This window comes from Scyliorhinus torazame, chromosome 2, assembly GCF_047496885.1.
Source record: "Scyliorhinus torazame isolate Kashiwa2021f chromosome 2, sScyTor2.1, whole genome shotgun sequence".
NCBI lineage: Eukaryota > Metazoa > Chordata > Chondrichthyes > Carcharhiniformes > Scyliorhinidae > Scyliorhinus > Scyliorhinus torazame.
Genome location: NC_092708.1, coordinates 254,150,976 through 254,175,189, shown reverse-complemented (window position 1 = coordinate 254,175,189; position 24,214 = coordinate 254,150,976). Strand labels below are relative to the sequence as shown.

General features: G+C 52.2%; 1 protein-coding gene and 1 long non-coding RNA gene across 2 annotated transcripts in view; one reads left to right on the top strand and one right to left on the bottom strand.

Annotated features, from left to right (window-relative positions):
* itpka (inositol-trisphosphate 3-kinase A) overlaps nt 1-24,214 on the bottom strand; it is a 113,411-nt gene that overhangs the window by 71,560 nt on the left and 17,637 nt on the right. The window lies entirely within an intron of this gene.
* Nucleotides 17,314-20,665, top strand: LOC140397460 (uncharacterized). Its single transcript, XR_011936901.1, has 3 exons — nt 17,314-17,678; nt 18,389-18,554; nt 20,023-20,665. It is a non-coding gene; the product is annotated as an uncharacterized lncRNA (long non-coding RNA).

Genomic DNA, 24,214 nt, shown 5'->3' with positions numbered 1-24,214 from the left:
GTGATCTATCCTCTTTGCCTCGGAGAACTTGGGCAAGTGCCATTTAGTACTGGTCTCCACAAACAGGGACCAGACCGAACGGCACTAGTGGGGGTCCCCCAGAGGATCGGAGACCCCAGGTGCATGCACTTTGGGCAGGGTGGTACCCTGGTACTGCTGGCACCACCTGGGCACCCTGGCAGTGCCACCTGGGTTCCAGCCTGGCACTGCCATGGTGCCCAGGTGGCACTGGCAGGAGCACTTGCAGGGTACCAGGTTGGCACTGCAAAGGTGCCAAGCTGAATTTTTGCGCAGTGCCGATTGGATTGGGGGTGCACTGTACGGGTGTTGTCGTGTTGTGGGCTCCAGAGATCTAGGGCCCGATTCTCCCAAATATTTCATAGTTAATTTGTGATGGTTTTTTCAGGGAATTTCCCACAGGCTCTACCGGTGAGTTCCCCACTGTTATTCAATGACACTTAGTCACTTCTTTGGGCCCTTGGTAGTTTCTCACAGGTTTAGCCCACACAATTATTTTTTTGCACTGGGGTGCAGAACACAGTGATCTGCCGCCATGTTGAAAGGATGCCCCGATCTCGAAGTGAGCTTGTGGGTCCCCCACTCATGGGCAATGTCACCTCCCCACACACATGGACACTACCTCACACCCCCCAAGTGAGGACACCCTGCTATGGGGTCCCTGGGGGTTCCCCTTCTTAAGGCCCTCTCAATCCCTCTTACAGCACACCCTTCCTTCGAGGAACTCTACCCATCAGCCACCCAACCTGCCGGAGGCCCCTACTTACCTGCCCTGCACACCCCCCACCCTTCAAACCCCCGTCCACCCTCATTTCATGGGTATGGCCCCCCGATCCTTGGCAGTGCTCCCCTTTCACTCAGTCAGTGCTCCTGCTGGCTTGGCAGTGCCACCTGAATACATCGGTAGTGCCAGAGTGGCAGTGCCAAGCTGCCAGGGTGGCAGTGTCAAGGTGCCCATGTTACAGGGGAGGGCCAGGGAGCCACCCTGCACTTACCTTGTCCACTCTGGGGTCTCCGGTGTCCCAGGAGATCCTCTGAGTGCTGCTCCATCTGGTCCACGTTTGTGTGGACCAGCACTGATAGGACGCCCGGCTGCAGTCTTGCTGGGGAGGCTGAGGAATCGTGGGAGGCCGCTGGATCCCTCGCAGGTAGGTCGTAAGTCTACTTACGACCTACTTCATTTGGGTCGGGGTTCTGATCTCTCGTGGGATGCGGGCACGTGGGATTCTCTTTGGAGAATCCCGGGATGCGGGCACGCTGTCAGGAAGCTCGCTGCAGACCTCTCCTGGCATTCTCCGGCCACGTTGCACTCAAGCGAGAGCCCACGCAGCTGGGCGTTCGCACCCCTAATCTCTCGCTACACTAAGGGTTCCAGCAAGCGGAGCTCCTCAGTGCAGAAAACGGGGCTATGTGCTGCCTCAGCCACGCTTTCCCGTGAGGACACCAACTAACCTGAATGCTGTTCGATAGTGTTGTGTTTCTTGCCTCTGCGAGCGCCGGGAAACACACGGCTAAACGCGTTCACTATGGGCCATTGTTCCCATTTAGTCAGCTCGTGCCCATTGTGTTTGAACATGTGTGTTTTTTTTTTTAATTTTAAAGGACCCAATTATTTTTTTTCCAATTAAGGGGCAATTTAGCGTGGCCAATCCACCTAACCTGCACATCTTTGTGTTGTGGGGGTGAAACCCATGCAGACACGGAGAGAATGTGCAAACTCCACACGGACAGTGTCCCGGGCCGGGATCGAACCCAGGTCCTCAGCACCATAGGCAGCAGTGCCGTGTCCCACCTTGAACGTGTGTTAATGTGTGTGTTTGTATGAGTGTGAGCATGTTTGTGGGATTGTGTTTGAGCGTGTGTATGAGTGTTTGTGTTTGAGCATATCGGTGGGATTCTTTGGCCGCGCCCACCCGCCGACCAGCAATTCCCACCAAGGTCAACGGATCTTTACATGGTCCCATCACGTCCAAGGCAATCTTGAGGCGGACGCGGCGGAAGAATCCAGCCGTGTATTTGAGATTGTGTAATGTATGCGTGCGTGTGTGAGCAGGCTTGTGAGATTGTGTTTGAGCGTGCATGTGAGATTGTGTTTTCCTTTGTACTGTTCCTTCAAACGCTGTCCAAACCCAAAGTATCAATTGTTCACACCTCTTAGGGAGGTTGTTTGCCTACTGAATGACTCCAGCATTCTCTGTGTTTGATTCAGATTTCTTTTTTTTTTATAAATATTTTATTGAAAATTTTTGGTCAACCTTTACACAATATTATGACAACACAAATAACAATGACCTATTTTATAAACAAAAAATGAATCAATAATAAATAACAAAAATGAAAACTAACCCTAATTGGCAACTGCCTTATCACAATTAACACTCTCCAAAAATATAATTTAACAGTCCAATATATAATTATCTGTCGCAACGACCTATACAGATTATACAGTATATATTAACAACCCTGAGAGTCCTTCTGGTTCCTCCTCCCCCCCACCCCCCCCCCCCCGATCCTGGGCTGCTGCTGCTGCCTTCTTTTTTCCATTCCATCTATTTTTCTGCGAGGTATTCGACGAACGGTTGCCACCGCCTGGTGAACCCTTGAGCCGACCCCCTTAGAACGAACTTAATCCGCTCTAGCTTTATAAACCCTGCCATGTCATTTATCCAGGTCTCCACCCCCGGGGGCTTGGCTTCTTTCCACATTAACAATATCCTGCGCCGGGCTACTAGGGACGCAAAGGCCAAAACATCGGCCTCTCTCGCCTCCTGCACTCCCGGCTCTTGTGCAACCCCAAATATAGCCAACCCCCAGCTTGGTTCGACCCGGACTCCCACTACTTTTGAAAGCACCTTTGTCACCCCCATCCAAAACCCCTGTAGTGCCGAGCATGACCAAAACATATGGGTATGATTCGCTGGGCTTCTCGAGCACCTCGCATACCTATCCTCCACCCCAAAAAATTTACTGAGCCGTGCTCCAGTCATATGCGCCCTGTGTAATACCTTAAACTGAATCAGGCTTAGCCTGGCACACGAGGACGACGAGTTTACCCTGCTTAGGGCATCTGCCCACAGCCCCTCCTCGATCTCCTCCCCCAGCTCTTCTTCCCATTTCCCTTTTAGTTCATCTACCATAGTCTCCCCTTCGTCCCTCATTTCCCTATATATATCTGACACCTTACCATCCCCCACCCATGTCTTTGAGATCACTCTGTCCTGCACCTCTTGTGTCGGGAGCTGCGGGAATTCCCTCACCTGTTGCCTCGCAAAAGCCCTCAGTTGCATATACCTGAATGCATTTCCTTGGGGCAACCCATATTTCTCGGTCAGCGCTCCCAGACTCGCGAACTTCCCATCCACAAACAGATCTTTCAGTTGCGTTATTTCTGCTCTTTGCCACATTCCATATCCCCCATCCATTCCCCCCGGGGCAAACCTATGGTTGTTTCTTATCGGGGACCCCCCCCCCCCAAGGCTCCAGTCTTTCCCCTATGCCGTCTCCACTGTCCCCAAATCTTCAGTGTAGCCACCACCACCGGGCTTGTGGTGTAGTTCCTCGGTGAGAACGGCAATGGGGCTGTCACCATAGCCTGTAGGCTAGTCCCCCTACAGGACGCCCTCTCTGGTAGTGCCAGCCCCCCCCCCTATCCCTGCTACGCTGTAAGAATCCCTTCCTCACTCTCGGGGTCTTCCCGGCCCACACAAAACCCATGATGCTCTTTTCAATCCTTTTAAAAAAAGCCTTCGTGATCACCACCGGGAGGCACTGAAACACAAAGAGGAATCTCGGGAGGACCACCATCTTAACCGCCTGCACCCTCCCTGCCAGTGACAGGGATACCATATCCCATCTCTTGAAATCCTCCTCCATTTGTTCCACCAACCGCGTTAAATTTAACCTATGCAATGTGCCCCAATTCTTGGCTATCTGGATCCCCAGGTAACGAAAGTCCCTTGTTACCTTCCTCAACGGTAGGTCCTCTATTTCTCTACTCTGCTCCCCTGGATGCACCACAAACAACTCACTTTTCCCCATGTTCAATTTATACCCTGAAAAATCCCCAAACTCCCCAAGTATCCGCATTATTTCTGGCATCCCCTCCGCCGGGTCTGCCACGTATAGTAGCAAATCGTCCGCATACAAAGATACCCGGTGTTCTTCTCCTCCTCTAAGTACTCCCCTCCACTTCTTGGAACCCTTCAATGCTATCGCCAGGGGCTCAATCGCCAGTGCAAACAATAATGGGGACAGAGGGCATCCCTGCCTTGTCCCTCTATGGAGCCGAAAATATGCCGATCCCCGTCCATTCGTGACCACGCTCGCCATCGGGGCCCTATACAACAGCTGCACCCATCTAACATACCCCTCTCCAAAACCAAATCTCCTCAACACCTCCCACAAATAATCCCACTCCACTCTATCAAATGCTTTCTCGGCATCCATCGCCACTACTATCTCCGTTTCCCCCTCTGGTGGGGCCATCATCATTACCCCTAACAGCCTCCGTATATTTGTGTTCAGCTGTCTCCCCTTCACAAACCCAGTTTGGTCCTCGTGGACCACCCCCGGGACACATTCCTCTATTCTCATTGCCATTACCTTGGCCAGGATCTACATTTAGGAGGGAAATAGGTCTATAGGACCCGCATTGAAGCGGGTCCTTTTCCTTCTTTAAGAGAAGCGATATCGTTGCTTCAGACATAGTCGGGGGCAGTTGTCCCCTTTCCTTTGCCTCATTAAAGGTCCTCGTCAATACCGGGGAGAGCAGGTCCACATATTTTCTACAGAATTCGACTGGGAATCCATCCGGTCCCGGGGCCTTTCCCGCCTGCCTGCTCCTAATTCCTTTCACCACTTCTTCTACCTCGATCTGTGCTCCCAGTCCCACCCTTTCCTGCTCTTCCACCTTGGGAAATTCCAGCCGATCCAAAAAGCCCATCATTCTCTCCCTCCTATCCGCGGGTTGAGCTTCATATAATTTTTTATAAAATGTCTTGAACACTCCATTCACTCTCTCCGCTCCCCGCTCCATCTCTCCTTCCTCATCCCTCACTCCCCCTATTTCCCTCGCTGCTCCCCTTTTCCTCAATTGGTGTGCCAGCAACCTGCTCGCCTTCTCCCCATATTCGTACTGTACACCCTGTGCCTTCCTCCATTGTGCCTCTGCAGTGCCCGTAGTCAGCAAGTCAAATTCTACATGTAGCCTTTGCCTTTCCCTGTACAGTCCCTCCTCCGGTGCCTCCGCATATTGTCTGTCCACCCTCAAAAGTTCTTGCAGCAACCGCTCCAGTTCCTTACTCTCCTGCTTCCCTTTATGTGACCTTATTGATATCAGCTCCCCTCTAACCACTGCCTTCAATGCCTCCCAGACCACTCCCACCTGGACCTCCCCATTATCATTGAGTTCCAAGTACTTTTCAATGCACCCCCTCACCCTTAGGCACACACCCTCATCTGCCATTAGTCCCATGTCCATTCTCCAGGGTGGGCGCCCTCCTGTTTCCTCCCCTATCTCCAAGTCTACCCAGTGTGGAGCGTGATCCGAAATGGCTATAGCCGTATACTCCGTTCCCCTCACCTTCGGGATCAACGCCCTTCCCAAAACAAAAAAGTCTATTCGCGAGTAGACTTTATGGACATAGGAGAAAAACGAGAACTCCTTACTCCTAGGTCTGCTAAATCTCCACGGGTCTACACCTCCCATCTGCTCCATAAAATCTTTAAGTACCTTGGCTGCTGCCGGCCTCCTTCCAGTCCTGGACTTCGACCTATCCAGCCCTGGTTCCAACACCGTATTAAAATCTCCCCCCATTATCAGCTTTCCCATCTCTAGGTCCGGAATGCGTCCTAGCATCCGCCTCATAAAATTGGCATCATCCCAGTTCGGGGCATATACGTTTACCAAAACCACCGTCTCCCCCTGCAGTTTGCCACTCACCATCACGTATCTGCCCCCGTTATCCGCCACTATAGTCTTTGCCTCGAACATTACCCGCTTCCCCACTAATATAGCCACCCCCCTGTTTTTCGCATCTAGCCCCGAATGGAACACCTGCCCCACCCATCCTTTGCGTAGCCTAACCTGGTCTATCAGTTTCAGGTGCGTTTCCTGTAACATAACCACATCTGCCTTAAGTTTCTTAAGGTGTGCGAGTACCCGTGCCCTCTTTATCGGCCCGTTCAGCCCTCTCACGTTCCACGTGATCAGCCGGGTTGGGGGGCTTCCTACCCACCCCCCTTGTCGATTAGCCATCCCCTTTTTCCAGCTCCTCACCCGGTTCCCACGCAGCTGTATCTCCCCCAGGCGGTGCCCACCCCCTCCCATACCAGCTCCCCCCTCTCCCCAGCAGCAGCAACCCAGTAATTCCCCCCCCCCCGCTAGATCCCCCGCTAGCGTAATTACTCCCCCCATGTTGCTCCCAGAAGTCAGCAAACTCTGGCCGACCTCGGCTTCCCCCCGTGACCTCGGCTCGCACCGTGCGACGCCCCCTCCTTCCTGCTTCTCTATTCCCGCCATGATTATCATAGCGCGGGAACCAAGCCCGCGCTTCTCCCTTGGCCCCGCCCCCAATGGCCAACGCCCCATCTCCTCCACCTCCCCTCCTCCCCCATCACCACCTGTGGAAGAGAGAAAAGTTACCACATCGCAGGATTAGTACATAAAACTCCTCTTTGCCCCCTTTTTAACCCCCCTCTTCGCCCCCCACATTCGCCCCACCACTTTGTTCAAACGTTCTTTTTAATAACCCGCTCATTCCAGTTTTTCTTCCACAATAAAAGTCCATGCTTCATCCGCCGTCTCAAAGTAGTGGTGCCTCCCTCGATATGTGACCCACAGTCTTGCCGGTTGCAGCATTCCAAATTTTATCTTCTTTTTATGAAGCACCGCCTTGGCCCGATTAAAGCTCGCCCTCCTTCTCGCCACCTCCGCACTCCAGTCTTGATAAACGCGGATCACCGCGTTCTCCCATTTACTGCTCCGAGTTTTCTTTGCCCATCTAAGGACCATTTCTCTATCCTTAAAACGGAGGAATCTCACCACTATGGCTCTGGGAATTTCTCCTGCTCTCGGTCCTCGCGCCATCACTCGGTATGCTCCCTCCACCTCCAACGGACCCGCCGGGGCCTCCGCTCCCATTAACGAGTGCAGCATCGTGCTCACATATGCCCCGTCGTCCGCTCCCTCCGCACCTTCAGGAAGACCAAGAATCCTCAGGTTGTTCCTCCTTGCGTTGTTCTCCAGTGCCTCCAACCTTTCCACACACGTTTCTGATGTGCCTCATGCGTCTCCGTCTTCACCACCAGGCCCTGTATGTCGTCCTCATTCTCGGCTGCCTTTGCCTTCACGACCCGAAGCTCCCGCTCCTGGGTCTTTTGTTCCTTCTTTAGCCCTTTGATCGCCTGTAGTATCGGGGCCAACAGCTCTTTCTTCATTTCCTTTTTGAGCTCTTCCACACAGCATTTCAAGAGCTCTTGTTGTTCAGGGCCCCATGTTAAACTGCCACCTTCCGACGCCATCTTGGTTTTTGTTTGCCTTCCTTGCCGCTGTTCTAAAGGATCCACTGCAATCCGGCCACTTTCTCCTCCTTTTTTCATCCGTATCCAGGGGGTATTCCCTTCTGGTTTACCGCACAGTGTTTTTAGCCGTCAAAATTGCCGTTGGGGCTCCTATCAAGAGCCCAAAAGTCCGTTTCACCGGGAGCTGCCGAAACGTGCGACTCAGCTGGTCATCGCCGCACCCGGAAGTTCTTGATTCAGATTTCTAACACGCAGTTATTACACTTATCGCTTATGTTTCCTTCAACTTCAAATGCGGGCAAGTGGGACTAGCTTAGTGACAGAAACTGGGCGGCATGGACAAGTTGGGCCGAAGGGCCTGTTTCCATGCCGTAAACATCTGTGACACTAAGTGCACTTTGCCTCATGCAGCATTGTTCCTGGGAGTGGAAAGCAGTGTGGACACCACAACCGGTGTTGCAATGCTAAGTTTACAATTTTTTTTAAAAATCAGCGCAAGAAATAAAGCAGGAAATTTCTCACCATTGGTTCCTCAAGTCCTCAATAAACACAGATTGGACATCTTATGAAGTGATATCAAGTGTAGTAGATGCTGCAGAAGCCCTGCGATGCGCCAAGCAGCTTGTCATGATATGCAGACATGCAGACAATGATATACAAACAGACACAGACAGGCAGCTAATGAACACAGAGAACAGGACATGACCAATGAGCAGGCAGGACACTCAGGGGTGGTATCTCACTATAAAAGGCACGAGGCACTCACACACCACCTCTTTCCACTGATGAACATCTACAGGGTGAGTCAGGGTGTATGTACAGTATCACACCTCCAGCACATGGCTAAGAGCTAGTCTGGTTCAGTCAGACAGAGTAACCGCACTTAGGTTAGCAGAGAGTCGAACTCATGGAGAACTGTGCGAACTGTGCTAACTGTGCTACTGGTTCGATAAATCAGATTGAACTAACTTCAAGGTCTGGAGTATATTTTGGTGAAAGCTGCATCCAGTTGCAGCCTGTGTTATCCCAGAGTACATAACACATCACAGCTCATAGGTGTGTGTTTGGAAGGCTGTGACCTTGCTCTGTGCGACTGAATTAGGGCTGAAATAGTTCTGCACTGCACTGTGATTTGTACAGTTACTGCATCGCTCCATCTGTGTGCAATCTGAAAACCCCAATACCACAGTGAAAGTGCAGATGATAGACAAAACCAGTGAGAGAGTATTTGGTGAATATGGAGGGCGAGCTGACAGTCCCACTGCAAAGACTGCTGTATGGTTCGATTAGAAAAATCTAACACTGGACAGTCTCTGGAGTTTCCAATTAAAGATTAATCTCCTGAAGTGACCCAACGAGAAAAATAAAAATGGGCAATGAATACCAGATTGCTGGTAGCATTCAGTTTTACCAAGGTGGGTAAAGGGACTTTAAATATTAAATCACCAACAAGTGTAGGTAATCGGTTGCTTTCCTCTTCTGCCTGATGATTCACACCCCTCTATCCTCCCACGGAGACAGGTGTGACCCCAGAAAATCCCCCAGTCAAAGACGGGGATTTCTCCCCCAACCCCCCATGGCATGTTTTGGAGATGTGGCGGAGGCAGCTTGCCAGCCGGCACTTCCAGACCTGCCAACATCTCCTGCCCAGAGTATGGCTCACCCACCCCGCTGCCAGGGAAGCCCAGATGGGACCAGGAGACTCAGCAGCGGGAAAGGCTGAAAGATCTCGCCCAAAGTCCATGACAAAATGTGGGAGAGCAGAGCCCCCACATAATCAGTACATTCTGCCAAAGTGCTACTGGGATGACTACTTGCCTCATTCAAAGTCCATAGTATTTCATTTCAACAACAGACTTCAATATTATAAACCTTCTATTTATATCGCACCTTTAACATAGCAAAACACTTCACAGGGGTATAATCCGACTAAATTTGACACCAGCAGCACAAGTGGATAGCACTGTGGCTTCACAGCGCCAGGGTACCAGGTTCAATTCCCCGCTGGGTTTCCTCCGGGTGCTCCGGTTTCCTCCCAGTCCAAAGACTTGCAGTTAGGTGGATTGGCCGTGATAAATTGCCCTTAATGAGCAAAAAGGTCAGGAGGGGCTATTGGGTTACAGGGATAGGGTGGAAGTGAGGGTTTAAGTAGGTCGGTGCAGACTCAATGGGCCGAATGGCCTCCTTCTGCACTGTATGTTCTATGTTCTAAGCCACATTAGAGGTATAAGGACAGGAGACTATAAGCTTTGTCAAAGGGGTGGGTTTTTACAGAGCATGTTAACTGAATGAGGGAGAGGTAGAAAGAAGGGGAATTATTGGAATGACAGAGTTAGGGTCAATGGTGGAGTGATTAAAATTTGGAACTTCCAAAAAGACAGAATGGAGAAACGTAGATATTTTGAAGGGTAGCACGGTGGCACAGTGGTTAGCACCGCTGCCTCACAGTGTCAGGAACCAGGGGCGAGATTCTCCGACCCCCCAGCGGGTCAGAGAATCGCCCTGGGCCGTCGTGAATTCCGCCCCCGCCAAATTCGCCGAAGGGAGAAAAGTCGGCAGGGCGTCAATCGCGCCGCACGCCTCGGAGAATGGCACGGGTGGGCGCGAGGCAATGGATTTCGGGGCTGCCAATATTCTCCCATCCGGATGGGCCTAAGTCCCGCTGACGTGACCATGGGTCACGTCGGCGTAAATCAAAACACCTTTAAATCGGTGTCAACCAGTGCTCATGGTTGACGCCAACCAGCGTGGAGGTGGGTGACAGCCTGGGGGGTTGGCCGCTGGAGAGGTGATGGCGTAGCCGCAGTCTGTATGCGTGGGGGAGAGGTGTGTGTAGGGTTGTGTGTGTGTGCGGCGGGGGGGGGGGGTTAGAGTGGGGTGGGCTCCGGGGGAGTGCAGGGAGGGGGATGAGTGCCGGGGACGGGAGGATGACTGCCGGGGAGGGGGTCCGTGCCGGGGAGGGGTGCGGGGAGGTGCGTGCCGGGGAGGGGGACGGGGAGGTGCGTGCCGGGGAGGGGGACGGGGACGTGCGTGCCGGGGAGGGGGGACGGGGAGGTGCGTGCCGGGGAGGGGGGGGGGGGTCCGTGCCGGGGAGGTGCGTGCCGGGGAGGGGGGATGCGAGGGCAAGTGAGTTGGTCCACCAGGCCAGGTGCCAGCCTCCAACAGTCGGACACATGCGGTCCATGCCACCTGGCTGGGGGGAGGGGGGGTATGGGCAATGATGACATGTCGTCGTTCCCCCCCCGCCACCCCTCACCCACCCACAGGCCGTCATGTTTTCCGGTGTGCCAGCGATGTTGGCTGCCGTGGCGGCAGCCGCTAATGTCCATGTTGTTCTGGATGAGGAGGAGCGTGCCAGAGAGGCGGCGCAGGCTGCCGCAGAGGGGCAGGCGGCAGCCGCCCAGGCTGGAGGGACACCCGCCCGACAGGACGAAGAGGGGGAGGAGGATGTCGCGGCCCCACGGCAACGGAGGCACCCGAGGGCGCCCCGTGTGTACCGGCCCCGGCAGTCATACCAGGACCTCACGGACCGGGAATGCAGGAGGAGACTCCAGATGAGCCGGGAAACCGTGGCACACATCTGCCACCTGCTGGCACACCTGTCACCGCGTGGCACTAGCGGGGGGGACCCTGTGCCCGTGTCCGTCAAGGTTACGGTGGCCCTGAACTTTTATGCAACGGGGTCATTCCAGGCACCGAGTGGGGACCTGTCCGGCATATCGCAGACATCGGTGCACCGGTGCATCCGGGCAGTGACAGGCGCCCTATATGCCATTGCGCACCGCTACATCCGCTTCCCTGTGGACTGGGCCAGCCAAGATGCCCGGGCCGTGGGCTTCTCTGCGTGGCCGGGTTCCCCATGGTCCAGGGCGCGATTGATGGGATGCACGTCGCCGTGCGGCCACCTGCAGATAACAGGGCCGTGTTCACCAATAGGAAGGGGACCTATTCGATGAACATACAGGTGGTCTTTGACCATCGCATGATGATCCTGCACGTCTGCGCCCGTTACCCGGGCAGTGTACACGACTCATACGTGTTGTTGCAGTCATACATCCCCAGCATGTACGAGGGACGCCATCCCCGGCTGAGGGGCTGGTTGCTGGGCGACAGGGGCTACCCATTACGATCGTGGCTGATGACGCCTATACGGAGGCCACGCAATGAGGCAGAGAACGGCTACAATGATGCCCATGTAGCGACAAGGGGAGTGATAGAGAGGTGCTTTGGCGTGCTGAAGATGCGTTTCAGGTGCCTGGACCACTCTGGGGGCGCCCTCCAGTATCGGTCAGATAGGGTCGGCCGCATCATTGTGGTGTGCTGCGTCCTGCACAATATAGCCCAGCAGAGGGGCGATGTGCCGCAGGCAGAGGACGGCGGAGTGGAGGAGCAGCAGGAAGAGGCGCAGTCCTCCCCAGATGAGTGGGATGGGGGCAATGGTCAGGGCAGACGGGCTAGACATGGGCGGGTGGCTGTCCACCGTTACCGGCTGGGCCAGCGGGCACGGGACAGGCTGATTGACGCCCGCTTCACTGACTAGATGGGCGTGGGGATCGGGTAGTATGGCCACAGACCGCACACCATGGCAACACCCGACCACCCATAGCCCCCACCCATCCACCCACCCAGCACCCTCACCCCCCTCCCCAACCCCACCCACCCCACCCGCATGCACACCACCCCCCCACATTGCCGATCCACCTGCGGCACAACGGCCGGGCTCACACAGTTGCCGGTGGACGCGTGTCTATTGCAGGCCATGGAGGATGATGACAACCCGCCCTGCGATGAGTTCCTGGCTCCACATCGTTGGACGATGTCTGACCCATGGCCACAGTACCACCATCCACCCGGACCATCCCTGCATGCGGCTGTGACACTGCAGCGCACGGTCCCGTCCTCCGCCCGGGGGGATGTTGATGGTGGCCCAGGGGGAAGGGGGCAGACTCACCTGGGGCTGAGGTAAGACCACCCCTCACACACACACTGGCGCTCCACGTACATGACACCCCCGCACGCTTTGGAGAGAGCACAAAGGCAGCTTCTGTAGGTGTAACATTGACTTTAATAACAAAAGGAGTTCATGCACGTGCCCTAGCCCCTAAAACTCATCTGTGCCCTGCACCCGTGCCAACTTACTCAGTGTCTAATTGTTTGGCCTTACGGGCCCTTTGACTACGTCTACGTGGTTCCCCAGACGGTACAGCAGAACTGGAGGTGGACTCCTGTGATTCCTGCCCTCTGACACTGGATCCCTTTGGCGGCCGTTTCCTGGGGCGTCCTGGCCTAGATGGGCCAGGCTGCGGCCCGGGCGACTGGGATGGCAAGCTGCCAGACTGTCCTGCCCGTTGCCCACCCGATGCACCTGGGACGCAAGGGGGGGAGCCCGAGGTGTTGAGGTGTTCCGGGACCTCCCCTACAATGGGACCTGAAACGGGCCCCAGCACCTCCTCCTCCCTCGGGCCCCCAGGCCTCTACATGGGTGGGGGATGCGAACGGACTGGCCATCCGACGCCCCCCCGACTTCTGGCGCTGCCAGTCCTGGAGGCCCGTGCTGGTATCGACAGGGGTCTGCAGGTTTGCAGCCATGGAGCTCAGGGGGTTGGCAATCCCTGTCTATGACTGTGCGACGCCGGCTCGCACATGGGCAATGGTGCCGATGCCCTCAGCGATGGCCTGCTGAGACTGGGACATGGCCTGCTGAGACTGGGCCATGGCCTGCTGAGACTGGGCCATGGCCTGCTGAGACTGGACCATGGCCTTCAGAGACTGTGCCACGGAGTTGAGCCCCTCTGCCATCTGCCGCTGGCTCATGGCCTCCTGTGAGAGGGCAGCCATGTCCTGGGCCACAGACGCCGCCTGCAACGAAAGCCCCAGGCCTCGCAAACCGTTCCCCATGTCTGACACCGTCGCACCCATTGCCTCCACCGCGGACGCCACCCGTGCGGTGTCGGCCTGCGTGGCACGCATGACCGGCACCACTGCCAGCTCCTGGACGCGGGTGGACTCTTCCACCTGCAACTGCAGCCGCCGCAAGCTGGCGGTCACCCTCTTTGCTCGTCCCAGTTTCGGTGGTTGCATCGGACCTATGGGTGGGTGTGGTAACTCCAGGAACCCGGGATCCATCTGGGCGGCAGATGTTCGCATGCGCCGGGCTGCCCTCCGACCACCCGGCCCCTCTGCTGCTCCTACCTCCACCTGCTGTACAGGGACAGCTGTGTTGTGCGCACCAGTGAGTGTACCAGACGCCTCATCACTAAAGTGCCCAACCGAGGTGAGCGTCTCTGCGATGGTGGAGGGTGTTGGTGACAGCAGTGGCGTTGTGTCGTGCTCTTCGTCCCACTCTGAGTCCATGGCACTTTAGGGTGGCGGTTCGTCTCCACCCATCCAATCTGTGTCACTGTCCTGTATGTCGGTTTCCTGGGTAGGGGTGTCCTGGGTTGTGGTTTCGTGGCTCGGCTGTGACGGGGGCCTTTGGCTGCCCCTCTCGTCGCTGGATGGCACACGCCTGCGTCGCCGCACCTGCATGAGACGGGGGCGCCGTCTCCCTGTTGCTCCAGGTCTCTCCGTCTCCCGTGGTCTCCGAGGGGCATCGTGCGGGCGTCGCATGCCAGAGGATCCGAGTCTCTCCGTCTCCCGTGGTCTCCGAGGGGCATTGTGCGGGCGTCGCATGCCAGAGGATCTGGGTCTCTCCGTCTCCCGTGGTCTCCGAGGGGCATCGTGCGGGCGTCGCATGCCAGAGGATCCGGGTCTCTCCGTCTCCCGTGGTCTCCAAGGGGCATCATGCGGGCGGTCTGCATCTGCGGGGATGGGTGCCTCGACGTTTGCTCCTGCGATACACAATGAAGCATGCATGGTTAGACACGCAGGCAATGATCAGGTGATATGGGGGAGGGGGATGCGGGGATATGGGGGAGGGGGGATATGGGGGATGAGGGATATGGGGAGGGGATGAGGGATATCGGGAAGGGGAGATGGGGGATATCGGGAGGGGGAGATGGGGGATATCAGGAGGGGGAGGGGTGATAGGGTGGGATATGGGGGAGGGGCGATTTGGGGGAGGGGGGATATGGGGGATATGGGGGAGGGGGGGATATGGGATGGGGGGATATAGGGGATATAGATATCGGGCGGGGGGGGGGCTCACCTTGGCTGCCCTGACGAGGTCGTTCACCTTCTTGTGGCACTGGGTGCCTGTCCGTGGCGTCAGGGCCACAGCGCTGACGGCCTCTGCCACCTCCCTCCACAGATGCCGGCTGTGGCGTGGGGCGACTCTGCGGCTGTGTCCGGGATACAGGGCCTCCCTCCTCTGCTCCACTGCGTCCAGGAGTGCCTCAATGTCGCGGGACTGGAACCTCGGGGCTGAGCGGCGGGCGGCCATCCGGTCGGGTCTTCTGGTCGGGTGGGGGGAGCAGCGCGTCTTATGAGCCGTCACGCCACGGCGTGAACCACGTGAGCCAGCGCGGATAGCGTCACATCGCTGCTAGTCCATTCCGGGCCGGAGAATTAGCGACGTTTGGGGCGGCGTGATGCAGGTGGGATTTGCGCCGTTTCTGGCGCCGGTCGGCGGACATCGCGCCGATAACGGAGAATTTCGCCCCTTATACTCCAATATTCAGGGTCACGATGCACTTCACGTGAAATACCAGACAAACTATGGTCAAGCACGCCACATTCCAAAGTAAATTACAGATGCAACCAAAGTAAATGTTTTCTTTATAAATGTTTTTTTATTGGGTTTTTGAACATAGTATATTTACTATGCGCCGTTTTGGGCGCCGGTCGGTGGACATCGCGCCGATACCGGAGAAGTTCGCCCCAGGGTTCAATTCCGACCTCGGGTGACTGCATGTAGTTTGCACATTCTCCCCATGTCTGCGTGGGCATCCTCCAGATGTTCCGGTTTACACCCACAATCCTAAAATGTGGTTAGGTGGATTGACTATTCTAAATTTCCCCTTAATTTCCAAAGATGTGCAGGTTAGGTGGGGTTATGGGGAAAGGGTGGGGGAGTGGGTGGAGTGCTCTTTCAGAGGGTTGGTGCAGACCCGATGGGCTAAATGGCCTCCTTCTACACTGTGGGGATTGTAACATTGTGGGGCTGGAGGAGGTTATGGAAATAAGAGGAATGAGGCCATGGAAGAATTTGAACAAGAGAGCTTAAGAATTTTAAACCCCAGGTGTTGCTTGGAGCTGTTTCGGTCAGTGAGCACCGAGGTATTGAATGCAGGGGACTTGGTGTCAGTTGGGATATGGGGAGGAGTGTTTTAGATGGGCTTAAGGATAGAAACTGGGAGGGAGAATGGGCAGCAGCACTCAGGGAGCTTTTAGCCTGGGTGTTGCTTATGGATACTCTCCTCTGATCACTTTTCAGTTTAACGCTCTCCGTGGATTCCCACTCTTGTGTCGTGTTGTTCACCCTGGGGTAACACGGATTGCACACGATGCAATTAACTGATCAAGTATACACCAAACGAAGGCTTTGGTTCAATAAAAGATTTATTGAACTCTCGCAACGAAACACACATCTGCCTGTCGGTTGACTCTCTACTACCCTAAGTAAACTAAAGCTAACTATCCAGACCAGGCTAGCTCTGATCCACGTGTTGGAGGTGTTGAATGATTTGTACACCCTGACTATCACCATAGCTATCACCAGTGGAAAGAGGCAGAGTGCTGATGCCACCTGTGTTTTATAGGTGTAAGCCCCCCTTTGGTGTCCTGTCTTGTGATTGGTCGTGTTCTGTTCTGTACATTGATTGGCTCACCTGGGTGTCTGTCACTGCCTGCTTTTACCTCATGATGTGCATGGGTGCATATTATGACATCTTGTTTCCTGTCAATTTGTTCAACACATTCCCCCACCTGCAAGGTGATCCACTACCTAATATGTAGGTTCTTTACGCAGAGAGTAGTGAGGCCGTGGAATGCCCTACCTGCTACAGTAGTGAACTCGCCAAATTTGAGGGCATTTAAAAGTTTATTGGATAAACATATGGATGATAATGGCATAGTGTAGGTTAGATGGCTTTTGTTTCGGTGCAACATCGTGGGCCATAGGGCCTGTACTGCGCTGTATCATCGTTCTATGTTCTATGTAACTGCTGTGTTCCCTGGAATTTCCCACACAAGTGCCTGTTCCAGACTCTGGAATCAACCGGGCGTCTCTCACATTACAGGTTTCCCCCATTGCCTCCCCATCCCGTACTTAACTAATGTATATACTTTCATACACCAGCTAAAATCCTGTGATTGAAACTCCCATGTTTAATCGCTAACTGGGAAAAAACTTATCGGTCAAAATAAAGTATGTATTTCTTTCCCTTTCAATGTCTCCCTCTCCGAGTCCCGAGACAGACAGGGCGAGGAGGCGGCTGGGGACCCTGCCCTTGCGTGGTGGGTTCCCAATTCAACTGAACGCCCACTTAGATCCAAGTGAAGGAGGCGGACTGCGATCTTCCAGTCAACTCAGGTTCCCGCCAAGCCGCAGTTTAGCGAGCTGGGGGTGGAGACAGCCCTGGCTGCAAAGACCATTATCGATTTGAAGTTTTAAAAATTGGAAATGGGCCATCTCTTCCTCACTTACTTGCTGTGTCAATCCTGCTGCTGCTTTCAAGCTGGAAGGCCCTTGATCGGCTCTTCGGCTTGTCGAGTCCAGCCGGGTGTCGAGCAGGACTTTTTTTTTTGGGTGGGGGGGGGGGGGGACTTTTGGACTAAACAAGAAGATCAATTAAGCAGCCTGGTTTAATAGGTTTGCAGGCAGAGGTTGAATTCTGACAAAAAGAGTGACTGAGACAAATCGGGAGGAGGCAAATAGGTGGATTTGTTTTCTGAAGGCAGCCAGCTTTGTTGATAATTGATGGTCTATTCCTGTTCCTACAGCTCAATGTTCAGTCAGTTGATTATTCATTGCAACAGAGACAGGAGGCGTGGGAAGGCAACTAAACATTTGGATGAACGCTTGCACCCCCATAGACGGGCACTGTGCTTCTCTTACAGGTCTGTCTTCACAGCCCAGTTTAACATCATTTATGGGGAAGTTACTGGGACAATTTCCCGTCAGTTGTTGAGACCTGCTGGAATCTACCGTCTGAGACAGAGCGACTGAGCATTTGATCAAGTATGAGCGGATCAAAAAAGTGAGTCAGCGTGGAATTGTCAAGGGTGGTCATGTACGACTAGTCTTGTGTAATGTTTTGAGGATGTCATAAGGATGGATGGCGGGCAGGGTGGGGCGAGGGGAAGAGTATCTACAGACGTTGTCTATCCGGATAAAATTCCACCCAAGAGATTGCCCCTCAACCCACCCTCCGCAAAAGAATATAGCCCAAGCTGACGCAAGCTGCCTTCACCCTTTAAGCTCTGCTATTTAATTTTGTTTTTCGGATTTTGAAGCAAATTGACAGCGTACCTGGAGAACGTTTTCTGGTGCTGGGGATGGGTCCATGGTAAGGGGGCATAGCCTTAAAATCAGAGTCAGGCCATTCTGGGGAGAAGTTAGGAAATGCTTCTTCACACAAGTGTGGAACTCCCTGACACAAAAAGCAGTAGATTCCAGCTGATTTAACAATTTCCAATCCAAGATCAACAGATGTTTGTTGGACAAAGGTGTTAATGAATATGGATAAGACTCAGATCACTATGGTCTAATTGAATAGCACAATAGGCTCGAATGGCTGAATGGCCTACTTTTGTTCATGTGTGTCATTTTGGTTAAACTGCCTTGTCCCCTCTCGAAAGCCAATGTACTTCCTGCGGCCTGGTGCCTATAGCTGAATGTTAACTCCGTATGGAGCCTTCCCAAGGTTCTGTACAACTAAAGTGTCCCATCTTCCCTTTTGTATTCCAGACCTGCTGTGATGAAGGCCGGCATTTCATTAGCCTCTTCCAACTACTTTTTGCACCATTCATTAGCTTCTGACGATTTCGATACCTGGACACCCGATTCCCTTTGTCCTTGCACAGTTGCTGATAACAGCACACTGTTCTGTCATCAGGAGTGAAATGAACCTGTAGTAAGTGCAAGGAGAGCATCTGCAATGGCTCAGAGAAGGTGAGGAGAATGGGACACAAGTGTTCGGAGTTGAGATAGTCCTGAAGCAGAGATATTTGACAGCTTTTGTTGGAGCACCATCTAAATTGAACCAAAATCGCCTCCGTTCCCAACAACTTCTATATGCATTGCTCCTTTAACACAAGGAAACATCTCGGGCCGCTCCACAGACACATTATAGAACAATACGGCACTGAGCAACAGAACAAGATGCTAAGTCAGTGGACTAGAAGCTTGGTCAAAGGGGTAGGTTAGAAGGAACATTTTAAAAGGAGGAAACACAGAAATCACCATTATCCCTATATCCCCTGCTGTGGCTCAAATCAATTCCCAAAGGTCCAACTTCTGTCAGCCCAGCACCTTGCTCATCAAATGAACAGTTCTGATATCATGGCTGCAAGTACTGCAGGTGCGCTAAATTTTGTCATCAAGTTCCCCCATCAGAGGTCACAAGGTATTTATTTTTTTATACATTTAGTGTACCTAATTCCATTTTTTCCAATTAAGGGGCAATTTAGCATGTCCAATCCACCTACCCTGCACATCTTTGTGTTGTGGGGGAGAATCCCAAGCAAACACGGGGAGAATGTGCAAACTCCACACGGACAGTGACCCAGAGCCGGGATCGAACCTAGGACCTCGGCGCCGTGAGACTGCAGTGCTAACCACTATGCCACCATGCTGCCTCCGTCACAAGGTATTTATGGTTCGGGAAGGCCAGTCAATCCATCAGTTCAGCTAGTGAGAAAAGTCATTCCCCTGAATTCACTCACTGGATTGAATCATTTATTAAATGATTCCAGGGTTTTCACCTCCACTGCTCTATCTTGAAGTCCATGCTTAATCGGTGCGACGGTTAGCACTGCTGCCTCACAGCGCCAGAGACCAGGTTCGATTCCCACCTTGGGTGACTGTCTGTGTGGAGTTTGCAGGTTCTCCCCGTGTCTGTATGGGTTTCCTGTGGGTTTCCTTCCGGTGCTCCGGTTTCCTTCCACAGTCCAAAGCTGTGCAGGTTAGGTGGATTGGCCATGCTAAATTGCCTCTTAAGGTGAGGTTACAGGGCGGGGGATTGGGCCTAAGTAGGGTGGTCTTTCAAAGGGTGAGTGCAGACTTGATGGGCCAAATGACCTCTTTCTATACTTCAGGGATTCTGTGATTCTATAATTTTAAGGATTGTCTGTCAGCAATCTTAAATTTGCTTTACCTTGTGGCTGTTGATCTTGCTCTTATGCTTTAAAGTAATTTTCCAAATTAATTTTCCAAATTTGCCTTTTTCCATAACATTTACTACCTTCTACATTTCTATCAGACCACTTCTCAAGGGCCTACTTCAAAGCATGAAAATCCAAAATCTCTCCAAAACTTTCCAAATAGCACAGATCTTTGATATTAAAGGTCAGTCTAATGGCTCTTCTCTTCCCTGTCTCCAGGGCTTGAATATTTTCCTTGGTGACCCTACCATGCTGAAAGAGATACAATGGATTCGCAATGTTCTGAAAGCAGCATTCAGATGTACATAACTCCGGTGCAGCACCATTGCTGGAACTTGGCAGCTGAGGATGGCCTCAGGATGATCCTCAAATCCATTTCTTACTATTTCTGCACTTAGTTCTTCTCACTTGTCAGGTGCTTCACTCAGTATGCCCGCCTCTGACTCTTCTGGGGTGGGGATCCCTGAGCATATGTCGACTGCGGAAACACCACAGTGTGCAGGAAAGAATAAACTTGGACTGTATTCCTTTCACAGCGCTCCACATTTGTAATCCAACATGCAATCTTAGCATGCAAATTGCTCCAAATGGGTTCGATCAACTTTGGAGTTGACTGGAAATTTCTGAAGTGTGAGATAGTCCGAGCTTTAAAACAAAGTGTCACTGTTTCATTTACAGCAAGAACAAAGCCTCTGGAATTTCTAAATCACTCCACAATTCTCTCTGTCTTCAAGATGCTCGTCCAAACGTTTTTGATCAAGCCTTGTCCTAATATCCTGCTTTTGGTTGAGTGTCAAATTTTGGTCTAATTATGTTCCTGTGAAGCAGCTTGGGGTGTTTTGTTATGTTAAAAGATGTTATCTAAATGCAAATTGTGTAAAAAAAGTGTTATTTCTGTAAGGGCTGGTTCAGCTACGGGCTGGTTTAGCTCAGTGGGCTAGTCAGCTGGTTTGTGATGTGAACAAGGGGTTCAATTCCCGTACCAGCTTACCTGAACAGGCGCCGGAATGTGGTGACTAGGGGATTTTCACAGTAACTTCATACTTGTGACAATAAAAGGTTATTATTAAGAAGACAATAAAGAGAAGGAAACTTGTATTTATCTACCTCTTTTCCCAATCTCAGGAAGTCCCAAAGCATTTTGCGGCAATGAAGTTCTTTGGAAGTGTAGTGCCTGTTGCAATAAGGAATTGAGACGGCAGCCAATTCGCACACAGAAAGATCCCAAAAGCAGCTAAGTGATAATGACCAGAAAGTGGAGTTGAGGTAGAAGATCAGGGGCTGTATTCTCTATTTCTACAGCCGTGAGATTTTCGGCGGCATGCCATTCGCTGGCGGTGGGATTCTATACCCTCGCCGCTTGTCAATGGGATTTCTCATTGAAGCCACCCCACCCTACCGGGAAATCCGCAGGCAGGGGTGTGCTGGCGATGGGAAAGGTGAATCGCAATGGCCAGAGAAATCCGGTGTGTTTGGTGGGGCAGAGTGTAAAGGGAGCTGTACTCTGTAAAATACCCAAGAAGAGACCTTGAAGTGTTAGATACGGGCACTAGGGTGCTTGTAGCAGAAAGCGCTCTATTCTGGAGTACTAACATCCCTCATTTTGACAAGCAAAATGCTCAGAAGGGAGAAAAACACAAAATTTAATCAGGGTGGAGGCGAACTCTGTGTGTACGTGTTAGAACTTTTTCACACAAGATTAGCTCTGTACTGAACAACATTTCTGTTCCTTCACATCCCCAGCAAAAAGAGAAATCACAAAATCAAAACAGTGCAGAATTTTCATTAGCTCCTCCTCCGTGATGTAGGTGTGATCTAGTATGATTCTAAGAGTAGGCCCCATGCACCCTGAAGCCTGCCCTGCCATTCAATATCATCTCTGATCTTTGACCTCAACTCCACTTTCTGGTCATTATCACTTAGCTATTGGTGGGCTCTTGCTGTGTGCGAATTGGCTGCTGACCCACTTCCAGATTTTAACAGTGGCTGCACAGAACTTCAAAATGCTTTGGGACTTCCCGAGATTGTGAAAGGCGATATGTAAATACGAGTACTCTTTCTTTTTTCATGCAGAACAGAAACACATCAGATTACTGTCCTGATAGGAGTCCTTTGCCCTTTTGAATTTCATCGCACTTTTGGCTCAGTGCCAGTCCTTGATTAAAATTCCAGTGCTTGGAAAATAAAGCATGAAAGATAGGCCATGGGCGTCTGCTTGATTTGGCTGGGGATACGATTCTGAACTAGGTTGATGGCATTTAGGAGGCAACGTGCAAGTCGAGAGCTCCAGGAATGGCGCTAACACCTGGAAAAATAAAAGCAAGCTAAGAATTTGGGGCTCATAGCTGGGTGTGAAATTGAGGATATGATAAACAGTGACACCAAAGTCACCCAGAGTGTCAGGATAACACCATAGGAACAGCCCCAAACATTTAAACTGAAGCGCAATAAGAGGGGGCGGGGGTGGGGGGGCTGAATGACATGGGAGAAAAATAAATTGCTTCAGCACATGGTGGGGAAGCCAGTGCAATTTACAAGCAAGTATTAAAGGTAACCTCCCAATAATTAATTTTTATAAATTTAGAGTATCCAATTTTTTTTCCCAATTAAGAGGTAATTTAGCGTGGCCAATCCACCTACCCTGCACATCTTTGGGTTGTGGGGGCGAAACCCACGCAAACACGGGGAGAATGTGCAAACTCCGCACGGACAGTGACCCCGAGCCGGGATCGAACCTGGGACCTCAGCGCCTTGAGGCAGCAATGCTACCCACTGTGCCACCGTGTTGCCCTGGTTAAACAATGTTGGCCTTTCCACCGATGATCACATAGCAAGAACAAATAAAGATAAATAGAGTAGTTTATGCATGGCTGCATCTCGGGGGTAGCTGGGTAAAAATGTACATGAAGGAGGAGACTGGAGCAGAAAGATGATAGGATAAGGTGAAATAAAGTGGGAAGAAGCTTGTGTAGTGCATAAACACTGCCATAGACAATTTGGATTGAATGGCCTGTTCATTTTCTGTAATCCCATGCAATTATGGAGAAACAGCTTTCAAAACTTGTAGGTAAATGAAAGAATCTCCATGGAGCAGGCAGTAGGCTGCGTGGCGAGGGCAGTCCTTTCACCGTGATGTGACATGGTATCCCAAAATCGGCATGGAGTCCCGTGCCAGCTGTAAGTGGTCTTATGCAAGGACATTTGGAAGCATTGCTGGAACTTGGAAATCCTGGGTCTTTTTCAGAATGCTCCTGTATCGGAAAGTCTGGAGAGGAACTATAATGGTAATGAGGCAATGACTCTAATCAGTGCATTGTTGATCTAAGATGGCAAGAGCAGATAGAATGTCTGGTATGTGTGGTTAACATAATCACGCTGCAAGGATTGTCATTGCTCATTATCTGATTCACACAGCTTACACTTACTTACTGCTGAGGGCATCTTTGACTAGTTACAGATACTATACCAATATGCAACGTTACTAATTAACTGTTTGTTGACATGCAATGCTATTGGTTATTCAGGAACAAGTTTGAACGTAATTCAACAGGGAGATGCAGGTAAGCACAAGTGAAGTATGTAGTGATGAGGGTCTGTGAACTGGTAATACCACAGTGCAAGACAGTAAGTCACCCGGCTTAACTGATTTGCATCGCCATTTTTGGTTTTACAATATCTGGCCCCGTTCCTTTCCGCACTGTACTCGAGGCCAGCCGCCACCATGTTCTGGTGCTCGAGCCACCACCAGAGAATGAGGGGAGAGAATTAAAAAAAAAAATATCCACCAACCCCCAAACAACAGCTCGCATGTTAACATAAACAAAAAAAGTGATCAGGAATCACCCATAGTCCCCCTCCCCCCAGCCCTCCCAACACCCCCCCCCCCCCCTAATGTTCGATGTAATCCAATTCTCGAAAGTGCATTATGACTAACGCCCATGAATTGTAGAACCCCTCCATCCTTTCCCTCAGTTCAAACTTAACCTTTTCAAGAGTCAAGAATTCCAGCAGGTCCCCCCCGCCATGCCAGGGCACAGGATGGCGAGGTTGATCTCCATCCCAACAGGATCCGCCTTCGGGCAATCAACGAGGCGAAGGCTACAACATCTGCCTCTGCACCCCTTTCCAACCCCAGCTAGTCTGACACCCCGAATATGGCCTCCCAAGGGCCCAGGTCCAGTTTCACGTGCACCACTTTAAAGATTACCCTAAAGACCTCTTTCCAGTAATCCTCCAGCTTTGGACAGTTCCAAAACATATGAACCTGATTCATGGGGCTCCCCCCCGCAACGTTCACATACATCTTCTACTCCCTCAAAGAGCTGGCTCATCATCGCCCTTGTGAGGTGTGCTCTATATACCACCTTCAGCTGTATCAGCCCCAACCTCGCACACGAGGTGGAGGCGTTGA